Here is a 26,676-nt window from a genome sequence, read left to right as displayed (position 1 = left end):
AAAACCTCCACAGTTGAATGAGAAATAGTTAACCTAGTGGAAGAAGGATGTTGCAAAGGCGAGAAGAATTATTTTAGAAGGTGTGAGAGACCATGTGGTCTCAAATCTCCATGGAAAAGAAGCACCATTTTCTATGTGGAAGACAGTGGTTGAGCTATTCAAAAATATTAGTGACCATAGAAAATTGAAGCTAAGAGACAAACTTCGAAACTTCAGGATGCAGAAAAATGACACTATTCCATAGTATCTCTCTAGGTTTACACAATTTTGAGATGGGCTTGAGGGATTAGAGTGAATGTAACAGAAGATGACCTAGTGAGCCTAACTCTTCTAGGCCTTCAAAAATCTTGGCGCAACTACCAGGACTTTGTGAATGGAAGGGAGAAATTACCAAATTGGGAAAGGTTGTGTTCTGATTTGGCTCAAGAGGAGTTCAGGAGAAATAACAGAGATGGAACATCATCAAAAGTTGAGGATGAAGAGAATTTTGCATTGATTGGAAAGGGGAAGAAGGGAAAAGGAAAGAAGACCCAGAGAAAACCTAAATCCAGCCAAAATAATGGTAATAAGAAAGACTTGAGCAAGATAAAATTCTTCCATTGCCACGATTACGAGCACTATACATTAAAATGTTCACACAAGAAGTTTAACAAGAAGCCTTCCTAAGGAGCAGTAGGTGAAGAACTAGCTTCACAATTTGAATTTGAATTCACCCTAATAGCATGCATGGTTAGCACTGTTATGGGGAGTGTGTGGTACCTTGATTCTAGTGCCTTGTTCCATATGACAGGGTGTAAGGATTTTTCAGTATCCTGGAGGAGAAGGATCTCCATATGCATATTGAGATGGGTGATGATGGTAGGTACAAATCTACAGGAATTCGTATTATCACCTTTGAGAGGGATAAATCCTCTCCTCTTCCCCTCAAAGATGTTATGTTTGTACCCACGCTGAAAAATGACTTGATCTCTGTAACAGTATTGGAGGATCTTGGCTATGATGTTATTTTCAGTAAATGGAAAGCCTTTCTGAGACACATAGCTACTAGTAAAGTGAATCAGATCATGGTTCGAGTAAATAACCTATACAAACTTGAGGTGGGAGTGCACTACATTAAGCAATAAAGATGAAATAGTGGAGAGTCATGATGTTGGATAACTTTGGCATGGGAGATTGGGTCATCTACACCATGGTGCCTTAAATATCATGCAGCAAATTACCACTAGTCTTCCTAAAGGCTCCCTTGACCAACAGGATATCTACAAGGGTTGCACATTGGGGAAATATCTCAAATCCACTTTCAATGGCCAAGATAGCAGAATAGATGCAATATTGAAGCGATTCCACTTTGATGTTTGTGGACCCTTTTCTACAACATCCATAGCAAAACATAAGAACTATGTTATTTTTATTGATGATTTCTCCAGAAAATGTTGGATCTTCTTCATGCAGAAGAAGGAAGAAGTTTTCTCAAAATTTGTTGATTTCAAGGCATTAGTTGAGAAGGATATGGGGAAGAAGGTGAAGGCTCTCATGAGTGAAAATGGAGGTGAATTTGTTTCGCATTCCTTCAAGGATTCCTGTGTGAAATAAGGTATTCAAAGAGAGATGATAGTACCCCATAACCGACAGCAAAATGGGGTAGATGAGAGGAAAAACGAGAGCATATTGGGAGCAGAAAGGGCCATGTTGCATGATCAGGGGCTTCCAATGAATCTATGAGAAGAAGAATGCAACACAATAGTCTACTTGCATAATAAAATTCCTCAGAGAATACTTGGTATGATCATACCGGAGGAAGCTTTCTTTGGGAGAAAGCCCAATGTGTCTTATTTCAGAATTTTTGGAGCTTCAATTTATTTTCATGCCTTCAAGGATTCGAGGAAGAAATTTGAGACTACATAAAAGTTGGTATTTTTTGTAGGATACATAGAAACTCCAGAAAATGAATGGGTGTATTTTGCTTCACTGGGGATGATAGTTTTAAGGAGAGATGTCAATTTCAATGAGGACAAGGCAATGAGATGTTCTGTGGAATGAGAGTTGAGAATACCACTAGAGCAGGAGCTTCTAGCTCCAAAGGAGGAGCTTGGGGATTAGCTTTAGGAGGTTGTGGAGTACCCACATGTAGAGGAGTAGGCAAGAGGTAGAGTGGAGGCACCCTCTCAACCAGAATCTTCCAAAGAAGGGAGAAAGAGAACCAGATAAGATGATAGATTTTTGTTGGATGCTAGAGAGAATGTGGGAGCCCCCACATCACAATGCAGGCAGAGGAGGTCACCTGATCAGTACACTGGATATATGGATCTCATGGAAGAGCTCATTGAGACAAAACCTTCATCATTTGAGGAAGCATATTCTCAACCTGGTTTGATGTCATGGTGGAAGAATATGAATCCATTATGAAGAAAAGTGTATGGGAGGTGGTGTCAAGACCAGAATGGAAATTCATGGTTGGTTCCATATGGATCTACAAAGCGAATCATGCAGTTGATGGGATCATCGAGAAATACAAGGCCAAATTTGTGGCCAGAGGATTCCCTCAGATAGAGGGAGTGGAGTATGAGGAAAATTTTGCACCAGTTTCAAGATGTTCCTCAATCAGGTCCATTCTAGCATTGGTTGCATAAATGCAGTGGAAAATCCCCCAAATGGATGTGAGGACCACCTTTCTCAATGGTGTTATTGAGGAGGAAATTTACATAGAGCATCTAGAAGGATTTGAGCCATTTGATCGATATTCACATGTGTGCAAACGCAAGAGAGAATTTTATGGTCTCAAACAAACACCCCGAGCATGGTACACTCAGATCGACATTTATCTCATTGGATTGGGCTACACCAAAAGTGAAGAAGATACGAACCTTTATCACATTATGGTAGATGATAAGTTTCTTATTCTTATTTTGTATGTTGAAGATTTAATATTGACAGGTGATGAGAATTTGATATTCTCTTGCAAATAGGATCTTGTGAGGGGATTTGAGATGAAGGACATGGGACTCATGCATTACTTCCTAGGGATAGAAGTATGGAAAGGTGATGGTTAATTGTTTGTGTCTCAAGGAAAGTATGCTACCGAGATACTTTAGATATTTCACATGGAGAATTGTAAGCCCATGGACACACCTATAGCTACAAACTGGAGGAAGTGGTATGCTTCTTCAAGTGAGGAAGCAAATTCTACCATTTATACGCAACTTGTGGGTTCACTGATGTATCTTTTGAACACACAACCCAACATGTGCTATGTAGTCAACCAGCTTAGCAAAGCTATGGTGAGGCCTACGAAATTATATTGGAAGAAAACAAACCATGTGTTACAGTACCTCAGAGGCACTACCTAGTATGGATTCTAGGATAGACGGGTAGAGGGAGTGAAGTTACAAGGCTTCACCAATGCAGATGGGGCAGAAATTCCATCTAACATTAAAAGTACATTAGGATTTATCTTCAATGTTGTGTCTAAAACTATTTCTTGGTATAGCAGGAAGCAGAGATTTGTGGTGCTCAGCTCAACAGAGGTTGAATACATGGTTGCAAGCAAAGCAACATGTGAAAAAATCTGGATGAGGAAAATACTTATGGGATTATTCAGTTAGGAGATTGATCCAACAGTGATATATTGTGATAATTAGAGTTTCATTACGCTCTCTGAGAATCCAATATGTCATGATAGGTACAAGCACATTGATATCCGGTACAGAGGATAATTATGTTGCTACAGTACATTCTGACTAAGGATAAAGATGTTAACATGTTGACAAAGGCATTGTCAAGAGGTAAATTTGAATTCCATAGGTACAGATAGGGGTGGTGGAAAATCCCTTTCTTTCTAAGAGGGAGTGTTGAAAAAATGTAGCAAGAAAGGCTCAATTTGACTTTAGCCTTAGTCAAATTGAGTAAATCAAATTTCCACATTAGTAGGACAACTTGGAGGCAGTTAACTAGTGTGACATGGATCTTGTCACTTAGTTAGCTTAGTAAATTTGAGTTAGAGGGCTTGGAGTTTAGTTATGCATGTGTGATTGCTAAATTTTAGTAATCTAGTTTAGTTATTTTCAGTTGTATTCAGCTCACTAGCCTCTAACTATTGATAGAGTCAGTTGAAGGTTAGTGATGCAGTGGGATAGTATTCTAACTCAAAGATCTATCAGTTAAATGATCAATCAGCCAAAAATAGCTTGTGCATGTAAGGAATTCAAATTCCTTAGTTGAAGTGGAGATGATAAGGCAATGTAACATCAATTATAAAATAGTTTTGAGTGTACAAGTGTTGCATGCAGTCAGTGATCCATCCTTGGGAACTATGCAATCAATTTGTAGGAAATTCCTATCTTTTAGGGGCCAATTTCCTCAATATTTGCACAAGTAAATAGGAGGCTTGGTGAGAAAATAATTGGACAAGTGTTGGCCATAGTTTCTCATTGAGAAGAGAGAACAATTATTCTTTTGCAAGTTGAGCTCAAAGCTCGAGCTAGCAACTATAATAGATTGTCTATTCATCTAATTAATGTAAAGAGGCTTGAGGGGATTTTTCCCAGTTGGGTTCCCCTAGAAATTACTATGTATTTGTGGTTTTTCTTATTGCATGTTTATGCATGTTGTTCTAAATTGTGATTTTCATTCTTTAGATCAGTAGAGTATAATTGTGTCTCTTGTTTTCAAGTTGAAATATTGAGCAGTTGCAATCTCTACAAACATCCATAAATCCAACCAAAATCAATCCTAATAATTGGCATTGATCTATGGTTCAACATTTCATGTCATTTCTACAACAATTTGAATGCATGGTTAACATGTTTCTGATTCTAGGGTAAATTCCTCTTATGCTTATGAGGGTGATGATTTGGCTCATATTTCTATTATGTGGGCTCAAATCCTAGTGCAACAACACTTTCGTTGCAAATGACATTAGAAGCCATCAAATCAATTTTCTCAACATGGTCAATAAGGGGCTACTCTTCCAATAACTCAATTTGAATTCCACCTACAAAAAACAAGACTCTCTTGCACTCAACAAGGCTGAGGGAAAGCAGTGAGTCGGTAGTAGAAGCGTGTCTAACACTTTCTCTAGATGTATCCACTTCAGAGGAAATAGAAGCAACAATGCCCAATCTATTTTCCCAATTCCTCCTCTAGTATAGTCCATTTTCTGAGCAATCGAGGCCCAATATCTATAGCGTACTTTTCAAAGCTAGGAGAAGCAACATTAGTATCCAATAAAGCATGTAAGTCAATGAAAACATCAATAATAGTTTTCATACAATCAAATAGGCTATAAGCAATATAAATAGGTGAGAATGGATGCTCAGAAATAACAATAGTATGTAATCCATTGACTTCAAGCTTAAGTTTCTATTTTCATTTTTGTAAGTCCTAGATAGTATGATATTTTTTAGTAATATATAACAACAAATAATTATGGTCTTCCTTTAAAGATCTATAAATATAGTATTATCTTCTTGAATAGGAGTATGCTTTACATGAAGCTCATCAATAGACACTTACAAATGCACAACTTCATTAGATAGCTAGGAATTGGGCTCTTCCAACATGTAAATTTCCTCTTTTTACCAACATTCTTTGAATGAGAGAGAGCTTTAACATCCACTACTAGGACTTCAATAAGATTTGACTTTTCCTCAAATTAATCTACAAGATCCTGGAAAAAGGTTTCCATCATTCTCGTTAGAATAGTAACTCTTGGAATTTCTCATCCATAGAAATTTAGAACATGATATATTTATACTTCAACTAGTTCTTCAATTCTAAATTATTTATATATAATAGGGAAATGTAGTGATCTCATTACAAATCTCATTAATATCCTTCTTCTCATGGAATTCCTACAATCTTTAACCCATCCTAATAAATTGTACACAGATGATCCAAGTGGATATTGGTGGCCACCCACCAAGTCCACTTGGACCCCCACCATTGTTTCTTTCAGCTTTTCAGTTTCCTTAATTGTAGCACAGTTTATTATTTTTAGCAATTTTTCGGGTCCTGAACTTCCGAAGCCGTTTTGAGGCCCTAAACGACGTTTTTTGGGAAAACTGGGAGTAAGATAGGTCCATGGACCGATTTTGCTCTTCCCAAATTTGTATTTCTCGGATAGATCTTTTCTAACGAGATATTGTGCGCGTCAAACAGAGATCGTATGCCAAAGTTATGACCCCGGGAAGTTGATGTACCAATTTACCCAAATGGGGCCCACAATTTGGCATTTCATCTTCTAGGGTTAGGTTTTTGGATGTTTAGGGTTTTTCGTTGTTTCTCAACAATAAATAGGCCTTCGAGCCTCATTGTAACACAGTTCAAAGGCTCTTTTTTTTTTTAGGCTGCTGCTACGCACGCGTTCTGAGCTCTTGCGCCCCTACTTCATCGGCCCCTGTGGCCCTCCACAGTCCTCCTGCCTAGCAGCCCCTACTGCTCGGTCCTCATTCCTTCCTAGCATCCCAGCAATCAGGCTCTACCTTCCTCCTCCGGTTTTTAGCAGAGGAGCGTAGCTGCCACCATGAGTGCACCTAGGGGTGTGGATCCCTCTCCCACCCCGCCAATCTCTTCAGAAGACTGCTCTCGCAGAAAGGGAAGAATCGTTTGAGTCCAGAAGTCCCAAAATTCATCAAAAAACTGGAGGAAATTCCTAAGATCGCCCTGCCAGAAGAACAACTGATGAAAATCGCCCTAGCACTGGCTGATAGAGGGTTGGTAGGACAATTTATGGGACGCTGACCCTCTACAAAAACAACAGACGACTGGATCCAACGCGACTGGAGGCCCCAGCTGTAAAACAATGTGATCTGCTATGCTGTCAGAAGAGGGTACTTCATTCTCGAGTTCACCTCCAAAGAAGATCGAGATTTGGTTTTCAGAAACATTCCGTATTTTATGGGAAATCAATATCTTAATAAGTGGACCCCTAATTTCGATCCCTAAATCGACACCACTAAAGAAGTCCCAGTCTGGGTCTGGCTCCCCAATCTTCCGATCCACTGCTGGAGCTATCACACCTTGCAGAAGATTGGAAATGGTCTTGGCCACTTCATTGACAAAGCAGATAACAAGGGCCAATATACCTACGCAAGAATCTGTGTGGAAGTCGATCTGGAAGCTGGACTGCATGAAGCGATAAAACTTACAGTTGGAGAATGGCATCACTATCAAAAATTGGATTACGAGCAATTTCCTTTCAAATGCAAAACCTGTCACGAACATGGACACTTCCAACGAAACTACCCAAAAGCCCCGGTCGGGGACAAAGTGGACGAAGAAGAATGGAAAGAAATCAGAAAGGGCAAGGCAGTCCCAAAACCAACTGAGAAGAAAAATTCAGGGCCATTGGTGAAGACCCAGGCCAAACCAAAAGCCAAAGAAGTTCCAAAAGAGGGTTCTTCCTCTGGGGAAAAGACAGATGCCTTTGGGACCCAAGAGGAACCAGAAGACCCGTTGAAGAAAGTGAAAGAAGCCAAGGCAAAGTCAACTCTTCCTCTAGCAGAGGTTGAACAAGGGGAAAAAGAAGAAAACAAGGAGCACATCAATCAGGGCTCTGACTCTGAGGGAGATTCAGAAGATGGAGTCTCAAATTCAGACAGCTCGCAAGTCACTCCTCTCAAGTCGGCCAGGGGTAGAAAGTCCAAGAAGAAATAGAGAGAGGAAAAAACTTACCTAGATGTCCTCCAAGGCTCTCAAAAAACTCTCAAATGAATGATGAATACTAGATCTAAGCGCAAACATGGTCAGGCTCCAAGAGGAGCCACAACCTTCCAAGCTAGTAAATAATGAGATACACCTCCTAGAACTGCAGAGGGTTAGGCAGCAGGTTGAAAGAAGAAGATCTAAAAGACATTGTAAGGATGTACTCGCCTGAAATCCTTCTCATCCAGGAGACAAAAATGGAGTACCTTCTACTCCTCCAAGCAAGCAAAGCATTCTGGCATAAATGCCAAGGGAGAGCAGTCAGCGCTAGAGGTGCCTCTGGAGGGATTGCCTCCTTTTGGGACAACTCGAAATATGATCTAATTCATGAAAAATGTTGCCCCCATTGGCTACTCACTAAGCTCCTCCATAAATAATCTGGCCACCAAATAAGTATGTTCAATCTTTATGCTCCGATCTTACCATCTGAGAAAAAAATTGTGTTGGGACTCGCTTCAGTCCTATATTTTCTTACACAATCCAAAAAATATTATTATTGCAGGTGATCTGAATGTTACGTTAGCCACAGAAGAGAAAAAGGGGGGCTCCCTGGTCAGGGACCCAGCTAGAGAATGGGTTGAAGACATCATTTTAGATTGGGAATTGGAGGATATCAAGCCCACAACTGGGAAATTCACCTGGTCAAACAAAAGGATAGGCCTCGACCACATTGCTGCTCGTTTGGATAGATTTCTAGGCCAATCCTCCTTCTTGACCTGTGGTCTAATGGCCACCTCTAAAATTCTGTCGAACTACACCTCTGACCATAAACCCATTCTGCTTGAGCTCTCCTTGGATGGAAATCTTGGCCCCATTCCCTTTAGATTCAGCTCTCTATGGATTCATCAAGAAGGATTCCAGGATGTGGTCTCCGAGGCCTGGAACCGGAAAGTCCAAGGATCCCCTTTCTTTGTATGGGAAGAAAAAATGAGAAGACTTAAAAGGGAGCTCAAGGAGTGGGATAAAAGGCTGAAAACACCCACCGCCAAAAGAAAGGAGTTGCATGATAGTTTAGAAGGCCATCAATTAACAATGGAGAATTCCGATGAAACTCAATCCCTTCTTCAAAAAGAAGTAGAACTGAAAAATGATCTCCATAGAGCAAGTAGGGATGAAGAAGAGTTCTGGAGACAGAAGTCCAGAAATTTTTGGTTAAAGGCCGAGACAAAAATACAAGCTACTTCCATAAGCAAGCTGAAGCATGCAAGCACTTCAAAACGGTAAATGAAATTCACTATCAAAACACTGTGGTTAAAGATTTTGAATGCATAAAGTGAGCAGCCCACTCCTTCTTCAAAGATCTTTACTATGCCCCGGAAGACCCTCCTATTGAGTCTCAAGCCTATCCGATTGATCTTATTCCTCACTGTGTTCAAGATTCTGAAAATATTATGCTAACTGCTCCGATCAGTATGAATGAGATTAAAAAAGCTTTGGATTGCATGGACCCAGACAAAGCCCCAGGCCCTAATGGGTTCACAGCAAGGTTCTACCTAACTTGCTGGCCTACAATCAAAAAAGACCTTCTGAGAATGATTCGTAAATCTCATACCTGTACAAAAATTGGAGGCAGTACCAACTCGGCCTTCCTCGCCTTGATTCTGAAAGACAAAGGCGCCACTAGTTTCAGCAGATTCAGGCCCATCTCTCTATGTAACACAAGTTATAAGCTGATCACCAAAATAATAGCCAATCGTATTAAGAAAATTTTGCTGGTCATCATCCCTGAAAACCAAGGAGGATTCATAAAAGGGAGAAATATTCTTCACAATATTGTGTTGGTTCAAGAAGAAATTCATTCAAGTTGTCATTGAAAAGAGAAAGGCATGGTGATTAAGCTTGATTTGTCAAATGCCTTTGACAGGGTGAGACACGATTTCCTATTTTCTGTGATGGAGAAATTTGGCTTTTCTGAAGTTCTCATAACTTGGGTGAAAGCCTGCATTGCCTCCCATTGGATAGCGCCCCTTGTTAATGGTCATTCAACAAAATTCTTCCAGGCCTCGAGGGGGCTAAGACAAGGTTGCCCTTTGTCCTCGCTTCTCTACGCCATTCAAGCTTCGATGCTCAGCTTCCAGCTAGACTACTGTCAACAGATCCAAACTCTGCCCGGCCTAAGAATGGCTCACAATGTTAAAGACATAAATCATGCCCAGTTTTCTGATGATACTTTATTGCTTGGAGGAGCTAGCATAAATTCTGTTAGAACCTTCAAGAAGGAGATGGAAATTTATAAGGAGGTTTCGGGCAGCAAGATTAACTATCTAAAAAGCACGATCTATGGCTGGAATTGCTCGATCAAGGATTTGACAGACATAGCCAAGCTTTTAGAAATGGAAAGAACCCTGACTTGGGAGTCATTTAAGTATCTTGGGATCCCAATCTTCAAATTAAATCCTAAGGTTGCTCACTGGATGCCTCTGCTAGACAAGCTAAAACTCAAAATTCAAGCTTGGGGAGCCTCATGGTTGAATAACGCTGGGAAGGTAATCCTTATGAAATCTGTTCTCATAAGTCTCTTGGTTTATCAGAACTCCATCCTTTTAGCCCCTAAAACCTTTATTAGAAAAGTGGATGGTCTCCTGAGAATATTTCTGTGGGAGGGAGGGAAAAATAATGAAAGAAGGCTCCATTTAGTAAATTGGGACACTATTAAGAAGCCATTCTTGGAAGGAGGTCTCCAAATGTGGGATTTAGCAGCCCAAAATCTTGCTTTGGGCTCCAAGCTCCTTTGGAACATTATTTCTGGGAATCCCAGTTGGAGCAAGAGAGTTCTGTGGAAAAAATATTTTCATGGGCAGTGTTTGAGGTGCTTGGACCAGCCTCCAAGAATTTCCAAAGGATCTCCAATTTTCAAACTCTGTCTCGTAGCTTTGAAACATTTCAGTCATAAGCTTTATTGGATCCCAAGTAATGGGAAAAAAATTAAAATTTGGGATGATTCGATTCTTGGAGATCAGCCCTTGAATCAGATGGCAGAACTGGAAAATATCAGAGTTTGGCTTCAAGCCAGCAATTTGGAAACCCTTTGGGACATCTCCAATTGGACAAATGATGTTGATAATCTTTGGGATGGTTGGAATTTGGGGGAGGTCCCCCATTGGTTGGATGGTGAAGCCAATTTATTGTTGGACTTGCTCTAAGGAAAATCTCCCTTAAAGGCCTCCTCTAAGGACAAAAGAGGGTGGGGTTCTCTCTCAGGCTCTTACTCAGCAGTAGAAGGTTACAAAAGTATGGTGGTTGTCCCTAGCGTCCCCCCAGAGCCATCTCAATGGAAATTTATTTGGTCTTTCCCTTCCCTCCCCAAAATTGACTTCTTTTGCTGGACTCTGACGCATAAAAGTATCCTCACTAGAGATAACCTGAGGAAGCGTGGAATGGAAGGTCCCTCCAGGTGCCCTCTTTGTGCTTCGGATGAAGAAACAGCTAACCACCTGTTCTTATTGTGCCCCTTTTCTCAAGAAGTTTGGATGGGTGTCCTGATGTTAGGATCAGACAAAATAGAGCTTCCAGGAAATACTCAGGACCTGCTAAGAAACTGGGCCAAATTATCCCCATTCTATCTCTCCAAAAAAAGCCTTCTCAAGACTGCCTAGATGTGGATCCCCAAATTCACATGCTAGAAACTATGGCAGGAGAGGAACAACAGAATTTTTAGGGAGGAGAGTTGTAACCCAATTAGAATTATCTCTAAGATCAAAGCTCTATTGGGGGAAGCCTTAGAAACCAACCCCACCATAAGAAATGGCACGATTCTGGACAGTGAGGAAGATCAATGGTTAAAAGAGCTTGTCCCAAATCACCAGAACAGACCCATTCCTCCTGCTAAAGCCACCTCTCACTGGGAAATTCGTCTGGAAGAACAGGAATTCATCAAATCGAGATCTGCTCTAGATGATCATTGCCTTTTCTTCAATGGGGCCTCTAAAGGCAACCCAAGAAAGGTGGGTGGTGGTGGAGTTATCTTAAGCCCAGGTGGCTCAATTGAGTTGTGCTTTTCATGGGGTCTGGGGCATGAAACAAAAAACAGAGCGGAGTCTCTTGCTCTGTGGAAGGGTCTAAATCTGGCTCTCACGAGGAACCTCCTCTCCATATCAGTCTTTGGAGACTCCATACTAATTATATAGGCTATGAACTCTCAAAAGATCCCTTCTCAGGTGCAGTTAGCCCCCATCCTCAAAAAAATCAGACTTCTGTTGCCCAAGTTCCACAAAATCTCCTTCTATCATGTTCTGAGGAAGTTAAACTCACAGGCGGACATGGTATCCAACCTAGGCTCTCTCAGGAGTAGGAGATCTCTGTTAGTTTTTTATGTGGAATCGGACTACAGCATTCCTTAATTCTAGAGATGTTTGGGCCTCTGTTCCTTTGAGCACTATGTTGATTCAGATTCTCCAGACCTCAGGACCGAACCATTCTGTGCTGGCCGTTGTTAGGATCCTCAAACTCACTCACAAGGGAAGTTCAGAACACAACCTCGGCATTTCGATCTCTGTTCGTCATTGGAAATCTTTGCTGCGTCTGGATAGGTGCTGGGGAGTTCATCAAAGCCTCCTCAAGACCAGTTTCCACTCTTGGGTTTCTTGAACTCTTTATAACGCTCCACCAGATCAAAAAGAAATCATAGTGATTCTTGGGATGATCTGGCTCTCCCCGCGTTGGGTCTCCTCTCTGCAAACTAGGAAGCAGATCTTCATCTCGGAAAGCAAAAGCAGCGGATCTTCACCAAGGTTGATGCACTGTGCCTATGACCAGTTAACAAAGGGGAACAACAAAAATGCAAGGGTTGTTCTTTTTGGAAAAGGAACAGCAGAAAAATCCAAGAGTCGATCCGTTAGAAAAGGAACAACAAAGAAATGCAAGAGTTGTTCCATCGGGAAAAAGGAACAATAGAAAAGGAACAGCAGAAAATACAGTAGAAAATGAATAGCAGAAAATACATCAGAAAAGGAACAGTAGAAAATACAACAGAAAAGGCACAGCAGAAAAGGAACAGCAGAAATCTGATGATAAGAGCACTTTCAAGCAATCAATTGCAAATCTGTAACAATGAATTACATAGAAGCCCTGTTAAAGCCCTCGGCAGCTGTTTTTCCGAATCATAAATAAAAAACTACCTGTTATTTTCAACAAAAAAAACACAGTTCAGAGGCATGTAGCCGCCACATCTCTTCTCAGAGATAAGCTACCATCTCCCTAGCTGGTTTATTCCCATTTCTGTTTGCAAGCATATTTCAATATTTTACATTAATGAAATGAAGTATTATTTCTACTGCATCTCTGTGTTTATGGTTATCTTTGTAATTTGTTGTGTTCCTATTTAAATCTGGATCGGTGGTATCAGAGCAGTCTGATTTTTCTCTATTTTTTTTTGCATGTCCCCAACGAGGTCGGGATATAAGAAGCTAGGGCTTGAACTAGTCGAACCTTTGCAAGACCAGCCTCACAAATCCCGACGGCCTCCCACGGTAGATGAAGAGAAAGACTAGGGGGCGGGAGATCCTATCAAAATCTTGCTCGAAGAAGCCCTCTAGTGGCAAAGGAACGCGATGATGGACAACTTTGTCCAAATCCTTCAACGACTACCAAGGGGCAATGCATCGACTTCCAACAGCTATTCTAGAAACACCACATCGTTTAAGATACAAGTTAATTTTGAAATCCCCATTTTCGAGTATCAGATAGACGCAGATGTCATCAATAAATGGTTAAATCTGCTAGAGGGTTATTTTTCTGTTCATGATTTTTCCAGTCCGGAAAAGATTATTTTTCGCTCTTCTCAAAGCAGCCCCCCATGTCAAGGACTGGTGGGAAACCTACTGTGAGCATAAGGATGAAAGTACAAGCTCACTATTTTCAGCCGCACCCACTTGGAATTCATTCCGGGATGCCATCAAGGAGCAGTACTGCCCTGTCGGAAGCTATGAGGATCAATACATAAAGTAGACCATGTTGTGGCAAGGGAGGGACCAAGACGTCCCGGAGTGTACCAATGTTTTCCATACCCTTCACACAAAGTTGGGTATCAAGGATTTGGAGTAGCATTTGGTACTGAAATACTGCGGCTCCCTACGCATGTACATCCATGAAGAGAAACAATTCATGAACATCTCCTCGCTCGACACGGCATATTGATATGCTGTCAAGGTCGAGCAAAAGTTTAAATAGAAGAAGTGAGACTTTGGATCTACGAATCCGAAGCAAGGGAAAGACACCCCCAAACCACAGAACAAAGGACAAAGCCAAGGTGGGGCGGCCCAAGACAACCCGCCAAAGCTGCAAGCAAAGAACAGTGCCGCAGAGCCGAAAAAGGACACGGGAAAGTGGTGTGAGTTCCATAATAGATCCACTCACAACACAAGTGAGTGTCGGGTCAAGTAGTCACTGGTGGCCGAGCTAAAGGTTTCAGAATCATATGCATGTTCCAACTCTAAGTCAGAACCTGACAAGGGGAACGACAAAGGGAAGCAGATTATCGATGCGGAGACCAACACCACCGTTGCCACCACGAAGATCCAGAAGGAGGAACCCGAAGATCCAGAGGAGGAGGAGGGTCTCTTCCACTCCCATATGTGGGTAAAGGGCTCCCCGCTATAGTTCATCGTTGATAGCGGGAGCCAAAAGAACCTCATTTCGGCAGAGGTCACGAAGCGGCTAGGCTTACTAGCTACAGCACATCCAGAACTGTACACCATCAGGTGGCTTTACCAAGGACGGGATCTTCGCGTGAGCCCGCATTGCCGCCTTCCATACAACATCAAGCCCTTCACGGATGAGGTATTGTCTGACATTGCTCCCCTTGAAGTTTTTGATGTATTATTAGGACAACCACACTTGTGGAAGCAGCATGTTGTGTATGAATCAAGGCCCCATGTTGTTATTGTTACTTTGAGAAATAAGTTGTACAGGATACCGAAGGTAGCACCGCCTACCGCCATCTCTTTGGTTACTGCAAAACAATGCAGTAAGCTCATTTCTAAAACTGGAAAATTTGTTTTCCTGATGATACGCCCTTAAGGAAAGAAGAAGATGGTGGCCATGACCTCCAAACAGGGCCCCTCCGCGCGACAAATACAGATGGACAAGATCGTGGAGGAGTACGAGGACATCTTCACCTCCCCCGCAGGGGTTCCTCTACAGTGTGAGGTCAAGCACTCAATCGATCTGACCCCAGGTGCGTCACTGCCCAATGGACCAATCTATCGGCGCTCTGTTCTGGAGAATGATGAAATTAAGAGGCAAATTCAGGATCTTTTGTAGAAAGGTAACATCCGTTCGAGTTCATCGCCTTGTGGGAGCCCAATCCTGTTTGTACAGAAGAAGGATGGGACTTAGAGGCTCTGTATTGACTATCGGGTGTTGAACAAGTTCACTGTCCGTAATAGGTACCTGATCCCACAGATTGATGACCTCCTGGACCAACTGAAGGGGGGAAATTATTTCAACAAGATTGATTTGAAGTCAGGATATCACCAGGTACCAATCAAACCCTCCAATGTGTGGAAGACTGCCTTCAAAGCCAAGGTGGGCCTTTTCGAATGGTTGGTTATGCATTTCGGATTGATAAATTCTCCTGCAACCTTCATGAGGCTAATGGATGACAGCCATTCACCAACTCATTTGTAGTGGTATACTTGGATGACATCCTGATCTTCAGCTAGAGTTGGGAAGAGAACCTCCACCACATCCGACAGGTTCTCCAAACACTGCGGCAACACAATTTATGTGCCAATTTGGAGAAATGCACTTTTGGCATGACCCAGGTTCAGTATCTTGGATACATTGTTGATGCACAGGGAGTGCATGTGCATCCAGCCAAGATCCAATTCATTTGGAATTGGCCATCTCCAACGACTCTGACAGAACTCTACAGCTTTCTAGGTCTTGCCAACTTCTACTGCAGGTTCGTGTTCGGATTTTCTCATATCACTTGGCCCTTGAGTCAAGTCACCAAGGGAGGAGCAAAAGCAAAATTCTTTTGGTCTAAATCTCAACAAAAGGCATTCACAGAGTTGAAAGATTGCCTCTACTCAGCACCAGTGCTCACATTACTAGACTTGCAACAACCATTTGAGGTTGAGAAAAATGCCTCTGCATTTGCTATTGGGGCAGTCCTTACTAAACACGGGCATCCAGTGGCATATCACAGTGAGACACTTTCAGACACAGTCGGAAGTATCCCACTTATGACAAAGAGATCTATTCCATTGTGCAGGCCTGTCGACAATGGAAGCATTACATTTTGGGGAAGAAAATGGTCATCCACACATACCACTGAACCCTGCAATTCATACAAACCAAATGGAAATTGCAAAATGATCGCCATCAGAAGTGGTCCACATACCTGCAACAGTTCCATTTGAATATCAAGTATAAGAAGGGAAGCACCAATAATGTTGCAGATTGCCTCAGTTGATCACCGATTTTGGCGTTAACCACCGTGCTCAACTCCTGTGGGCACGAGACTTCTGATTAGCCACTTCTCTACAAAAGCGACCTAGAATTCGGCCACACATACCAGACACTCTTGGAGGGTCAGCATGTTCTAGATTTTCAACTCCAGGGTGCCCTATTATGCCACCTGGGTCACCTTTGTGTTCCCTCAATTGAGCATGCCAAGATGATTTGGGAAGCACACTACAATCAGGCTACTAGGCATTTCGGGGTCGAGAAAATGGTGGCAGTACTACAAAAGTATTTCTATTGGCTGAATCTTCGACAAGATGTCGGGAAGTACATCAGATCATGCACTGCCTATGCCATTGCCAAATCAACCATCAAGAAGAAAGGCCTCTATACCCTGTTGCATTCCCCTAGTCGACCTTGTGAATCCATCTCCATGGATTACATGTTAGGCCTTCCTTCCACTAAGCATGGAAACGACTCTGTTTTTTTAGTCGTCGACAGGTTCTCGAAGATGGCCATTATGGCGACCTGCAAGAAGAATATCACAGCAGAAGCCACTGCTAAACTCTTCTTTGAACGAGTGTGGTACACTTTGGAATCCCACAGTCTATCATCTCAAATCAGGACAACAGGTTCCTCAGTACATTTTGGTCCAGTCTCTAGTTGATGTTAGACACCAAACTCACTAAGTCCACATCCTTCCATCCTCAAACTCATGGCCAGACAGAGGTTGTCAACAGGAGATCGTACACATTATGTACATGTACAACTCAAAGCATCTGCACACATGGCACGAGAGCCTCACCTATGTTTAGAACAGCTACAACTAGGCTCTCCATAGCTTGACTGGCCACAGCCCTTTTCAGGTGGGCTTGGGATTCAAGCCACTATGTCCCATTGATGTGGCCATGTCATTTGCAGATACTCAAGTAGATTCAGCTCATGATGAATCCGAAACAGACAAGGAAAATAGCTTCATTAAGCACATCCAACATATTCACCAGCAGGTACATGACATTCTGGAGAAATCAAATGCCAAGTACAAGTAGCGATGTGATCAACATCGGGTGCCACACAAGTTTCATGTGGGCGACAAAGTTTGGTTGCATTTGCTAAAGGAACAGCTTACTGGAGCCTATCGAAGACTCAAACCACTCTGATATGGTCCTCACACCATTACCAATGTTGTGGGAGACAATGCATTTTAACTTAGCATTTCCCCATTCCTTGGCCTACACCGAGTGTTCAATGTGGACCGCCTTCAGCCATACTTTCCACCGTTACTAGACACATCTGACATTGCAAAACAGCTCACACCCATAGAGTTAAATCCAGATTGCGTGGAACAAGCTGCAATTGATCAGATCATGGACACATAGATCAAACACACTCGCCAGCAGAATATCCAACTGTATCGAGTTGGCAAAGCAGGCCAACTCTTTCACCAGGGTGAGTGGCTCACCAGGGACCAAGTTCAACAAAAGTTTCTTCGTCTCAAGGAGGAACTCAACGCAATGGGGACCATTGATTCCTAAGGGGGGAGGAATGATCGAGGAGGATATCGGTGGCCACCCGCCAAGTCCACTTTGACCCCCACCATTGTTTCTTTTAGCTTTTCAGTTTCCTTAATTTAGCACAGTTTACTATTTTTAGCAGTTTTTTGGGTCCTGAACTTCCGGAGTCGTTTTGAGGCCCTAAACGATGTTTTTTGGGAAACTTGCGAGCAGTATGGGTCCTTGGACCAATGTTTCTCTTCCCAAAGTTGTATCTCAGATAGATCTTTCTAACGAGATATTGTGCGCGTCAAACGGATATTGTATGCCAAAGTTACGACCCCGGGAAGTTGATGTACTAATTTAGACAAACGGGGCCCACAGTTTGGTGTTTCATCTCCTAGGGTTAGGTTTCTGGATGTTTAGAGTTTTCCATTGTTACTCAACAATAAATAAGCCTTCGAGCCTCATTGTAACAGAGTTTAGAGGCATGTAGCCGCCACATCTCTTCTCAGAGATAAGCTACCATCACCCTTGCTGGTCTATTCCCGTTTCTGTTGCAAGCATATTTTAGTATTTTACATTAATGAAATGAAGTATTATTTCCGTTGCATCTCTGTTTTCATTGTTATCTCTATAATTTTTTGCGTTCCTATTCAAATCCGGATTAGTGGTATCAGAGCAGTCTATTTTTTCTTTGTTTCTCTTTGCATGTCCCCAACGAGGAGGTCAGGATATAAGGATTTAGGGTTTGAATTGGTCGAACCTTTGCAAGACCAGCCTCATAAATCTCGACGGCCACCCATGGCGGATGAAAAGAAAGACGAGGGGGTAGGAGATCCTATAAAAATCTTTCTCGAAGAAGCCCCCGAGCGACAAAGGAACGCGATGATGGACAGCTTTGCCCAGATCCTTCAGCGGCTACCCAGGGGCGACGCATCGGCTTCCAACAGCTGCTCTGGAAATGCCACACCGTTTAAGGTACAAGTTAATTTTGAAATCCCCATATTGAAGGGTTAGATAGACACAGATGTCATCAACAAATGGTTAAATCTGCTAGAGGGTTATTTTTATGTTCATGATTTTTCCAGTCAGGAAAATTGTTTTTTCACTCTTCTCAAAGCAGCCCCCCACGTTAAGGACTAATGGGAAACCTACTGCGAGCATAAGGATGAAATTACAGGCTCACTATTTTTAGTTGCACCCACTTGGAATTCATTCTGGGATGCCATCAAGGAGCGGTACTACCCTGTCGAAAGCTATGAGGATCAATACATAAAGTGGACCATGCTGCAGTAGGGGAGGGACCAAGACGTGCTGGAGTTTACCAATATTTTCCATACCTCCACACAAAGTTGGGTATCAAGGATTCAGAGCAGCATTTGGTACTCAAATATCACGGCTACCTGCACAAGTACATCCAGGAAGAGATAGAATTCTTGAACATCTCCTCACTCGGCACAGCATACCAATATGCTGTTAAGGTCGAGCAAAAGTTTAAACAGAAGAAGCGAGACTTTGGATCTGCAAATCCGAAGCAAGGGAAAGGTGCCCCCAAACTGCATAACAAAGGAAAAAGCCAAGGCGGAGTGGCCCAAGAAAACCTGCCAAAGATACAAGAAAATAACAGCGCCACGAAGCCGAAAAAGGACACAGGAAAGTGGTGTGAATTCCATAAGAGCTCCACTCACAAGACAAGTGAGTGTCGGGTCAAGCAATCACTAGTGGCCGAGATAAAGGTTTCAGAATCAGATGCATGTTCCGACTCTAAGTCAAAACCCGACAAGGGGAATGACAAAGGGAAGGAGATTATCAATGCGGAGCCCAACGCCACCATTTCTACCATGAAGATCCAGAAGGAGGAACATGAAGATCCAGAGGAGGAGGAGTGTCTCTTCCACTCCCAAATGTGGGTAAATGGCTCCCTACTACAATTCATTGTCGACAGCGAGATCCAAAAGAACCTCATTTTGGCAAAGGTTGTGAAGTGGTTGGGCTTATCGGCCATAGCACATCCACAACTGTACACCATCAGGTGGCTTCACCAAGGACGGGATATTCACATGAGCCAGTAGTGTCGCCTTCCATACAACATCAAGCCCTTCACGGATGAGGTATTGTGTGAAATTGCTCCCCTTGAAGTTTTTGATTTATTATTAGGACAACCATACTTGTGGAAGCGACATGTTGTGTATGAATCAAGGCACCGTGTTGTTATTGTTACTTTGGGAAATAAGTTTTACGAGATACCGGAGGTAGCATCGCCTATCGCCATCTCTTTGGTTACTACAAAACAATGCAGTAAGCTCATTTCCAAAACCAGGAAAAAAAATTTCCTAATGATATGCCCTCAAGGAAAGAAGAGGAAGGTGGCCACGACCTCCAGAGAGGGCCCCTCCGCACAACAAGTACAGATGGACAAGGTCGTGGAAGAGTACAAGGACATCTTCACCTCCCTCGAAGGGGTTCCTCTGCATTGTCAGGTCAAGAACTCCATCGATTTGACCCCAGGTGTGCCGCTGCCCAATGGACCAATCTATCGGCACTCTGTTCTGGAGAACGATGAAATCAAGAGGCAAATTCAGGAGCTGCTGCAGAAAGGTCACATCTACCCGATTTCATCGCCCTGTGGGATCTCGATCGTGTTGGTACAGAAGAAGGATGGGACATGGAGACTTTGTATTGACTATCGGGCACTAAACAAGATCACTCTCCGTAATAGGTACCCGATCCCACGGATTGATGACCTCCTGGACCAACTGAAGGGAGCAAAATATTTCAGCAAGATCAATTTGAAGTCAGAATATCACAAGGTACCAATCGAACCCTCCGATGTGTGGAATACTACCTTCAAAGCCAAGGAGGGCCTTTTCGAAAGGTTGGTTATGCCTTTCGGATTGATGAATGATCCTGCAACCTTCATGAGGCTAATGGATGACATCTTGCAGCCATTCACCAACTCATTTGTAGTGGTATACTTGGATGACATCCTAATCTTCAGCTAGAGTTGGGAAGAGCGCCTCCACCACATCCGACATGTTCTCCAAACGCTGTGGAAACACAAGTTATGTGCCAATTTGGAGAAATGCACTTTTGGCATGACCCAGGTTCATATACATTATTGATGAACAGGGGGTGCATGTGGACCAGCCAAGATCCAAGTCATTCGGGTTTGGCCATCTCCAACTACTCTGACAGAGCTGCGCAGCTTTCTAGCTCTTGCCAACTTCTACCGCAGGTTCGTGTTGGTCTTTTCTCATATCACTTGGCCCTTGAGTCAAGTCACCAAGGGAGGAGCAAAAGCAAAATTATTTTGGTCTGAATCTCAACAGAAGGCATTAACAGAGTTGAAAGATCGCCTTTTCTCAGCACCATTGCTCGCATTACCAGACTTGCAACAACCAATTGAGGTCGAGACAGATGCCTCTGACTATGCTATTGGGGCAGTCCTTACTCAACACGCGAATCTAGTGGCATATCACAGTGAGACACTTTTAGACACAATCTTGAAGTATCCCACTTATGACAAAGAGATGTATTCCATTGTGCAGGTCGGCCGACAACGGAAGCATTACATTTTGGGGAAGGAAACGCTCATCCACACAGACCACCGACCCCTGCAGTTCATACAGACCCAAGGGAAATTGCAAAATGATCGCCATCACAAGTGGTCCACATACCTGCAACAGTTCCATTTGAATATCAAGTATAAGAAGGGCAGCAACAATAATGTTGCAAATTCCCTCATTCAACCACCGATCATGGCGTTAACCACCATGCTCAAATCTTGTGGGCACGAGACTTCTGATTGGCCACTTCTCTACAAAAGCGACCCAGAATTCGGCCACACATACCAGACACTCTTGCAGGGTGAGCATGTTCCAAATTTTCACCTCCAGGATGCCATGTTATGCCACCTAGGTCACCTTTGTGTTCCTTCAAGCAAGCATGCCAAGATGATTTGGGAAGCACACCATAGTTGGGTTGATGGGCATTTCAGGGTCAAGGAAATGGTGGCAATACTACAGAAGTATTTCTATTGGCCGAATCTTCGACTGGATGTCGGGAACTACATCAAATCATGCACTTCATGCACCATTGCCAAACCGACCATCAAGAATCAAGGCCTCTATACCTCGCTGCCTACCCCTAGTCAACCTTGGGAATCCATATCCATGGATTACATGTCAGGCATTCCTTCCACTAAGCATGGAAATGATTGTGTTTTTGTGGTCATTGACAGGTTCTCGAAGATGGCCATTATGGCAACCTGCAAGAAGAATATCACAGCAGAGGCCACAGCTAAACTCTTCTTTGAATGAGTGTAGGTACACTTTGGGATCCCACAGTCTATCATCTCAGATCAGGACAGCAGGTTCCTGAGTACATTTTGGTCTAGTCTCTTGTCGATGCTGGACACCAAACTCACTAAGTCCACAGCCTTCCATCCTCAAACTGATGGCCAAAGAGAGGTTGTCAAAGGATGATTATACACATTCTACATGTACAACTCAAAGCATCCATGCACATTGGACGAGAGCCTCCCCTATGTTTAGCATAGCTACAACTGGGCTCTCCACAGCTCAACTGGCCACAACCCTTTTCAGGTGGGCTTGGGATTCCAGCCACTATGTCCCATTGATGTGGCCATGCCATTTGCGGCTACTCACGCAAATTCGGCTCATGTCTAGTCTGAAACAGATAAGGAAAATAGCTTCATTGAGCACATCCAACATATTCGCCAGCAAGTCCATGACATTCTGGAGAAATCTAATGCCAAGTACAAGTAGTGACATGATCAACATCGGGTGCCACACAAGTTTTAGGTGGGTGACAAAGTCTGGTTCCATTTGCAAAAGGAACGCCTTACCAGAGCCTATCAAAAACTCAGACCACTCTGATATGGTCCTTACACCATTACCAAGGCTATGGGAGACAATGCATTTGAACTCAGCATTCCCCCATTCCTTGGCCTACACCCAGTGTTCAATGTGGACCGCCTTTGGCCATACTTTCCACCATTACTAGACATATACGACATTGCAGAACAGCTGACACCTACAGAGTTAAATCCAGATTGCATGGAACAAGTCGCAACTGATCGGATCATGGACACACAGATCAAGCACACTCGCCAACAGAATATCCAACTGCATCAAGTTGTCAAAGCAAGCCAACTCCTTCACCAGGGCAAGTGGCTCACCAGGGACCAAGTTCAGCAGAAGTTTCCTCATCTCATGGAGGAACTCAACGCAATGGGGACCATTGATTCCTAAGGGTGGAGGAATGATCCAAGTGGATATTGGTGGCCACCTGCCAAGTCCACTTGGACCCCCACCATTGTTTCTTTCAGCTCTCAGACTCCGTAATTGTAGCACAATTTACTATTCTTGGCAGTTTTTCGGGTCTTGAACTTATGGAGCCATTTTGACGCCCTAAATGACTTTTTTGGGGAAAACTGGGAGCAACATGGGTCCATGGATGAATGCTTCTCTTCTCAAAGTTGTAGCTCTCGGATAGATCTTTCTAACGAGATATTGTGCATGTCAATTGGAGATCGTATGCCAAAGTTACGAGCCCGAGAAGTTGATGTACCAATTTACCCAAACGGGGCCCACAATTTGGTGTTTCATCTTCTAGGGTTAGGTTTATGGATTTTTATGGTTTTCCATTGTTTCTCAACAATAAATAGGCTTTTGAGCCTCATTGTAACATAGTTCAAAGGCATGTAGCCGCCACATCTCTTCTCAGAGATAAGCTACCATCGCCCTAGCTGGTTTATTCCCATTTCTGTTTGCAAAGATATTTCAGTATTTTACATTAATGAAATGAAGTATTATTTCCATTGCATCTATATTTTTATGGTTATCTCTGTAATTTTTTGCGTTCATGTTTAAATCCAAATCAGTGATACCAGAGCGTTCTGCTTTTTCTTTTTTTTTCTTTGCATGTCCCCAACGAGGTCAGGATATAAGGAGTTAGGGCTTGAACTGGTCGAACCTTTGCAAGACCAACCTCGCAAATCCCGAAAGGCCCCCCATGTTGGATGAAAAGAAAGACGAGGGAACAGGAGATCCTATCAAAATCTTTCTCGAAGAAGCCCCCGAGTGACAAAGGAACATGATGATGGACAACTTTGCCCAGATCCTTCAGCAGCTACCCAAGGGCGATGCATCGGCTTCCGATAGCTACTCTGGAAATGCCACACAGTTTAAGGTACAAGTTAATTTTGAAATCCCCATATTCAAGGGTTAGATACACATAGATGTCGTCGATCAATGGTTAAATATTCTAGAGGGTTATTTTTTTCTTCATGATTTTTCCAGTCGGGAAAAGATTATTTTCGCTCTTCTCAAAGCAGCCCCCGACGTCAAGGACTAGTGGGAAACCTACTGTGAGCAGAAGGATGGAAGTACAGGCTCACTATTTTCAGCCGCACCGACTTGGAATTCATTCTGGGATGCCATCAAGGAGCAGTAATACCCTGTCAAAAGCTATGAGGATCAATACATAATGTGGACCATGCTGCGGCAGGGGAGGGACCAAAACATGCCGGAGTTTACCAATATTTTCCACACCCTTCGCACAAAGTTGGGTATCAAGGATTCGGAGCAGAATTTGGTACTCAAATATTGCGGCTGCCTGCACAAGTACATCCAGGAAGAGATATAATTCCTAAACATCTCCTCGCTCGACACGGCATACCGATATGCGTCAAGGTTGAGCAAAAGTTTAAACAGAAGAAGCGAGACTTTAGATCTATGAATCCGAAGCAAGGGAAAGGTGCCCCCAAACTGCAGAACAAAGAATAAAGCCAAGGTGTGGTGGCCCAAGACAACCCACCAAAGTTGCAAGCAAAGAACAGTGCCACAAAGCTGAAAAAGGACACGGGAATGTGGTGTGAGTTCCATAAGAGCTCCACTCACAACACAAGTGAGTGTCGGGCCAAGCAGTCACTGGTGGTTGAGCTAAAGCTTTCAGAATCAGATGCATATTCCAACTCTAAGTCAGAACCCGACAAGGGAATGACAAAGGGAATCAGATTATCGATTTGGAGCCCAACGCCACCATTTCCACCATGAAGATCTAGAAGGAGGAACCCGAAGATCCAGAGGAGGAGGAGCGTCTCTTCCACTCCCAGATGTGGGTAAAGGGCTCCCCGCTACAGTTCATTGTCAACAGCGGGAGCCAAAAGAACCTCATTTCGATAGAGGTCGTTAAGCGACTATGTTTACCAGCCACAACACATCCACAACCGTACACCATCAGGTGGTTTCACCAAGGACAGGATCTTCGCGTGAGCCAGCAGTGTCGCCTTCCATACAACATCAAGCCCTTCACGAATGAGGTATTGTGTGACATTGCGCCCCTTGAAGTTTATGATGTATTATTAGGACAACCATACTTGTGCAAGCGACATGATGTGTATGAATCAATGCCCCATGTTGTTATTGTTACTTTGGGAAATAAGTTGTACAGGATACCGGAGGTAGCACCGCCTTCCGCCATCTCTTTGGTTACTGCAAAACAATGATGTAAGCTCATTTCCAAAACTGGGAAATTTGTTTTCCAGATGATATGCCCTCAAGGAAAGAAGAAGACGGTGGCCACAATCTCTAGACAGGGTCCCTCCACACGACAACTACATATGGACAAGGTCATGGAGGAGTACGAGGACATCTTCACCTCCCCCGCAGGGGTTCCTTTGCACTGTCAGGTCAAGCACTCCATCGATCTAACCCCAGGTGCGTCACTGCCCAATGGACCAATCTATTGGCACTCTGTTCCAAAGAATGATGAAATCAAGAAGCAAATTCAGGAGCTGTTGCAGAAAGGTCACATCTTTCCGAGTTCATCGCCCTGTGGGAGCCCCATCGTGTTGGTACAGAAGAAGGATGGGACTTGGAGACTCTGTATTGACTATCAAGCGTTGAACAAGATCACTGCCCATAATAAGTACCCGATCCCACGGATTGATGACGTCCTAGAACAACTAAAGGGGGGAAAATATTTCAGCAAGATCGATTTGAAGTCAAGATATCACCAGGTACCAATGGAACCCTCCAATGTGTGGAAGACTGCCTTCAAAGCAAAGGAGGGCCTTTTCGAATGGTTGGTTATGAATTTCAGATTGACGAATGCTCCTGCAACCTTCATGAGGCTAATGGACGACATCTTGTGGCCATTCACCAACTCATTTGTATTGGAATACTTGGATGACATCCTGATATTTAGCTTCTGTTGGGAAGAGCACCTCCACCACATCTGACAGGTTCTCCAAACACTGCGCCAACACAATTTATGTGCCAATTTGGAGAAATTCACTTTTGGCATGATCCAGGTTCAGTATCTTGGATACATTATTGATGAACAAGGGGTGCATGTGGATCTAGCCAAGATCCAAGTCATTCGAGATTAGCCATCTCCAAACACTCTGACAGAGCTCCGCAGCTTTCTAGGTCTTGCCAACTTCTACCGCAAGTTCGTGTTGGGATTTTCTCATATCACTTGGCCCTTGAGTAAAGTCACCAAGGGAGGAGTGAAAGCAAAATTCTTTTGGTTTGAATCTCAACAGAAGGCATTCACAGAGTTGAAAGATCGCCTCTGCTCGGCACCAGTGCTCGCATTACCAGACTTGCAACAACCAATTGAGGTCAAGACAGATGCCTCTGACTATGCTATTATGGCAGTGCTTACTCAACACAGGCATCTAGTGGCATATCACAATGAGACACTTTCAGACACAATCTGCAATTATCCCACTTATTACAAAGAGATGTATTCCATTGTGCAGGCTGACCAATAATGGAAGCATTACATTTTGGGGAAGGAAACGGTCATCCACACAGACCACCGATCCCTGTAGTTCATACAGACCCAAGGGAAATTGCAGAATGATCGCCATCACAAGTGGTCCACATACCTGCAATAGTTCCATTTGAATATCAAGTATAAGAAGGGCGGCACCAATAATGTTGCAGATTAACTCAGTCGATCACCGATTATGGCATTAACCACCCTGCTCAACTCTTGTGGGCACGAGACTTCTGATTGGCCACTTCTCTACAAAAGCGAC

This window comes from Pinus tabuliformis, chromosome X (genome assembly GCF_031772625.1).
Source record: "Pinus tabuliformis cultivar Carrire ecotype Pingquan chromosome X, CPIR1, whole genome shotgun sequence".
Taxonomy (NCBI): Eukaryota; Viridiplantae; Streptophyta; class Pinopsida; order Pinales; family Pinaceae; genus Pinus; species Pinus tabuliformis.
This window is presented reverse-complemented; position numbering follows the sequence as displayed.